Below are 5,452 nucleotides of genomic sequence, written 5' to 3'. Positions count from 1 at the left end.
CCAATCCTGCCACAAAAAGTATAAGGATGAATAACTATAATACCTGAAGAAGATGACGCAACAAATAATGCAATATTGTTTGTGCTTGAGGAGATGAATCAAAACATGGAAATTCTGAACCAGCTGAAAATGATATTCTCTGAGAAACACTAACTACTACACCAGCATTTGGAAGAAGTCCTAGAGGGTATACTTCGCGATCAAACTCCAGCTCCGGATCCAACTAAAATATTGAATCCCAAATCAGCATATTTAACCGATTCAAGAGTAAATGATGGTTGAATTTTTTCAATGGCTAAAAGTATTGTTTATATTGATAGTATATATATCAAGCAAATTATTTAAGTTGATGAGAGTATCTTTCAATAAACGCAAGCAAAAAGAAACAGAACAGAACAGGACAACTGACTAACCAAGTAGTTCACTAAAAATGATACCAAACAACCAGATAGAATATGAATCAAAACTACAAAAATTAGTGATCCCACATTTTCAAGTGATTCTTTGTGATAACAATATCTACAAAAAGGCATCCAAAGGAATATATTACAATTACAATAGTTTTTTAATTTTGAGGCAACAAGTTCTAAAGTTTCACATTATGTTCAAGATAGCCTACAGAATTATAAACATTTTTCTCGGTTGATTTATATCCAAACCTGCAAGAAGTCCTCCTGCTTAAAAGAATTAGCACCTGGAAATGGATACCAAACCTGCAACAATGAACTTTCATGTAAAAATCTATCAGCAAAGTAAAAAGGAAATTTACTAGAGGATTCATCAAATTCAATAGCGATGTAAACCAAGTAAAATTAATGGAATGAAAAAGATTTAGACTTCTCTGAACAATAAATAGCTTTATTATTACCAAACTAATAATGATAAAAATAAATAGCTATATTAACAGTTCTTTAAAAAATTGGTTGTGTTTTTAATTATTATTTATTTTTACATTTACAGATAAGCTATTCTTTCTGTGTAATACTCATTTAAGGAAAGTGTAAAACTATGTATAGATAGAGGTAAGCCAAAAATTTAGTTTACAAAAGACTCATAAATAATGCAAGTGATATTCAAACTGAAAATATCATGCTCCCGCAGGAGCATTCTTCTTATGATTCAAAACATTCAGCAGATAGATTAACAAAGTGCCTTGAAGAAAACATATTCCATACCTTGCCACCAACAATGCTCCAAACACCATCACTTTCTTCTTCAATCTCAGAGGCAGATGACTCGTCAATAGATAACTTTAGAGGAGGCTCCTGGCATCAAACATTAGAGTTGTCAGGAAAGGAACAACTTATTTTTTATGCCTAATTCAGATACTCAGAGATATGGAAATTACAAAACTGAAATGAAATTATAGTGCCATTTCAAGGAACAAAATTATAATTACCCAATCACCTTCATATGGTGATCTTTAATAGATGAAACAGAAGGGAAAACTTGAAAATTGTACACATAACCGTGTGAAATATTTCCATCTCCACCAATATTTGCCAAAACTATTTTCCTCAAATCATTTGAACTGGGTTCCTTATTTGATGACAGCGGTTTTTCTCCAACAATCTCTCCATTAATCTGTAGTTTCATGTGATTAGGGCAAACCTGTAATGACACAGATAGCTACATCATATATGTGGAATCGCAAGAGAGGAGGGAGGAAGTAAAGAGAAAAAGAGAGACAATGGAAAAGGATTAGTTTCTCAAAGTAAAAGCAAGAAAAATGCCCTGTTATTTGCTAACTATTATGTGCTTTAAGGGAAGGTTTATTGTTGAGGAAATTGCAAGTCTTTTCTTTTTGTTCAACTTTGTTTACTTCTTGTTTTTAATTAAATAAAGTAAACACACAACATCGAATGCAAATTGGTCAATGTCTTAACAATAATAAAATGTAAGTAAAGCCAGGTCATAGTTATAGTTCAGTGATGAAAAAGCTATACACCGAAGAAACATGCAATATATTGGACACAACACAATCTTCAAGTAATCATAGACGATACCTCACATCCAATATGAACCCAATTTTGCAATGGAAACTCAATCTACAGTTGCATATGAAATTTCTGTCAAGGAATTGATATTGCCAGTATCAGGAGCTTCTTCATGTAAGAGAAAAAGCGGTAGAAGATTAATTCTCTTGTGATAATCTATAACAAGGAAAGGAGCACTTTCAGAAATATCAGAACAAACCTGCATACCAATTCTTCTGAGTTTTATAAAAATGATTTGTAACATGCTCTATGAATTATAATTAGCCAAACTTCAAAGATTTAGAGTTGTATTACTAGTTATGATATAAATGAAACAGTCGTATATGAGATAACATCAAATAGCGTGCTATGGTGAATCATAATAGATGCAGTGAAAAATCAAGAATCAAAAATCAAATAACAGAATCAACTCAAGTACAGAACAGGAAAAAATAGAAGCATTAAAAAATCATAACAAAAATCAAGAATCAAGAATAGCAACCAAGAGAATACTAGAGAACTGCAGAAAATATGCCAACCAATACTTAGGAACAAACAAGAATTAACTCAAGAACTGAACAGAAAAACAAATAGAAGCAGTGAAAAATCAGACCAAAAAAATCAAGAACCAACCTGAGTCAGAGGCTCCATTCTTGATGATGCAGACAGAGAGTGGCAGAGTGCAGGGAGGAGTGGAGGAAGACGCGGTGGCTGCCAGAAAGGGAGAGGCGCTGGACGACGACGGCTGGACGGGGCTCGACGATGGAGCGCGAAGGGGCATTCAAAGAACTTCCATAGAGGAGAAAGACGCATCGTTTGCCCAGTTGAGTGGTTTAGCCTTCCTTCTCCTTTAGGTTCTTTAAATTCCGTGGGTGGCTAGCTATCGAGATCAATGCAGTCAATTATTACTAGGCTTTTGCCGTTTTGGTGTGCTTCAGAGGGGAGGGGGGCACGAATGATATTAGGAGAAGACGAAGAACAGATTGATTTTTTATTTTTTTATATGTTTTGCTTTGCTTCAGGGGATGAACGATTAGGGGAATTGTTGAAGACGAAGAATGATTGATTTTTGTTTTTTTTATATGTTTTTGTTTTGTTGTTTAAATTCATTGAAACTATAAAATTAGGACTAATTGAATTATAAAATTTGATTGAGTTAAAAGGGTATTTTTTTTCTAATCAAATAAAGTAAGGATATTTAAGACTTTTAATAAAATTAAATAAAAAATATTTTTTATTTTTTTTTAATTAAAGGGGTATATTAGTAAAAGTGGTGATATAATATATATTTAAAAAGAAAAAATTAAATACTGATGTGAAAAATAAATTCCACGTAGCTTGTTACTACTTGTTCATATTTTTAATGTATTGGTACGTATGAATTTATCATCGTACCGTAGCAATCACCTTATTTTTTTAGTTAGATGTGGCAAAATTTCTCATGCCATAAGAATCATGTAGGACTGCTCAGAATAGATATTCAAAGATAGAATTTTTTTTTGCAAAGGCGAAAATGGAGAATAAAATTTCTCAAAAGACAACTATAGATCAGACTTAAATGAAGATCCCTGTCCTATTCTCCGTGATCTTTGAATTATGTGAATTTACTTAATTATCTTTAAAATTTTATGGTGTGTTATTTATTTTTTTGAATATGATATTAAACTTTACTTAATTTATAATTTTCGACAAGATGTATTTGTAAGCTGTTTCAATATTTTTAAAATTTTTTATTTTTTAACTTTTTTTTAAAAAAATTCATTAAATTTTTTATATAAATTATCAAAAAGAGATAGAAAATCAAGTCTTGCGAGAAACACAAGAGAATGGAAATGAGGGTAATATTTTTCACAGCGAAAATTGAGGATGAGGACGGAAAGAAGGTCAAGGTTCAAGAACAAAGAGTTTGGAGGCATCCCCATTCCGGTCTCCGTCCCGCTCCGCTGACATCTAACTCTACTTTTAGTACAAAATTTATAGTTACTTTAGTTTTTTTTAGTTGCAAAGTATATTACCATTTTACTTTAATTAGAAATTTTATATATATGAAGGAGTTGTTAATATGCTATTTTATTCTAGTTAAATTTACCACCTCATGTTAATTATAAAATATAATCTAATTTTATAATTGTATATATAATTTATAATAATACTTAATAATATTTATAATTTAAATTAAACTTAATCTATCCAGTGCAATAAACTAGTTAATAGATAAAACAAGATTTCAAGTAAATATTCCACTCCTCACACTACTCTATAATTTGCCACTACTCTATTATGAAAACATATTTGTAACACTAGCACCCACCACTACTGCATCTTATTTCTATTTCCCTTGTTTGGTATTTAATTTTTCCGTTTCAAATATATTACTAACTGCAGCCTCCATGTAATGAACTAAATATTTCGTAACTACTCTCATAATTTATCTTAATGATTGTTATGCTATTTATTATCTACGTAAATATTTTTATTTTTTTTCCTGGTTAGAATCCAAACATCCCATTATATATGCAATCCCATTTTGTAAACGACCAATAGAAGTATCCATGCACCAAAGTCCAAATTATCCGACAAGTATTGTCACATCCCCCAAAATACGGTCATTAAAATGCTCTTATACATTATAAAGAGTAAACTATCATTTGTACCCACGAAAGTTGAAAATGCTGACATATTTATTCATAAAAAAAGGAAATTACCATTTGTACCTATAAAAAATAGTTTTTACAAGCAAAATTATCCAAACCCTAAAAAATTACCTAAAATCCCTAAATTACCCTTATCTTCACCACCACACCACCTCCTTCACCTAATCACCTTTCTAACCCTAACCCTCTTCACCCAGCCACCACCCCCTTTTTCTTTCTAATCTCAAATCCCACCACCATCTCATTTCCTTTATCACTACTATCACCACCACCACCACTATACCTCCATCATCATCTTTTTCACATGCAGCAGCAGCAGCAACAACAACAACAATAGAAAAAGCAGAGAAAAACGGTTCTTCCTCATTGAACAGCATCGACGACGATGGTGGCAGTGATACCCACCGGCGCTGTCGCCCTCTCCTCCTTCTCCGATCTCTTGCACGCTCTCTTCCTTCCAGACCAGCGACAACGACAGCGACGGACTCAATCAATGGCGGCGACAGATGTGACGGAGCCGGCAGCAGCAGGGTGTGACGGCGGCGACAGCTCCCCCTTCCTTGGTTCTGGCTCACATCTCCTCTTTGGGCTCCCTCAACAACGGCGACGATGATGCGATAGCGGCAGCGAGTCCCCACGTTGCCAGTGCGGTCTCGCTCCCCCTCCTCTTCTTTTCTTCTTCCTCAGGCGGGGGTGTGTGTGTAAATCTCCGTGTTGTGAGTTTTGGAGGAAAAGGGGGTGGTGGCTGGGTGAAGGGGGTGGTGGTGAGATTTGAGATTAGAAAGGGAAAGGAGGGTGGTGGCTGGGTGAAGAGGGTTAGGG

General features: G+C 33.9%; 1 long non-coding RNA gene across 1 annotated transcript; it reads right to left on the bottom strand.

Moving 5' to 3' along the window:
* LOC110264147 lies at window positions 1,399–2,047 on the bottom strand. Its single transcript, XR_002349881.1, has 2 exons — window positions 2,007–2,047; window positions 1,399–1,611 (listed from the first exon to the last, which is right to left on the bottom strand). It is a non-coding gene; the product is annotated as an uncharacterized LOC110264147 (long non-coding RNA).

This window comes from Arachis ipaensis, chromosome B06 (genome assembly GCF_000816755.2).
Source record: "Arachis ipaensis cultivar K30076 chromosome B06, Araip1.1, whole genome shotgun sequence".
NCBI classification, from domain to species: Eukaryota; Viridiplantae; Streptophyta; class Magnoliopsida; order Fabales; family Fabaceae; genus Arachis; species Arachis ipaensis.
This window is presented reverse-complemented; position numbering and strand designations above follow the sequence as displayed.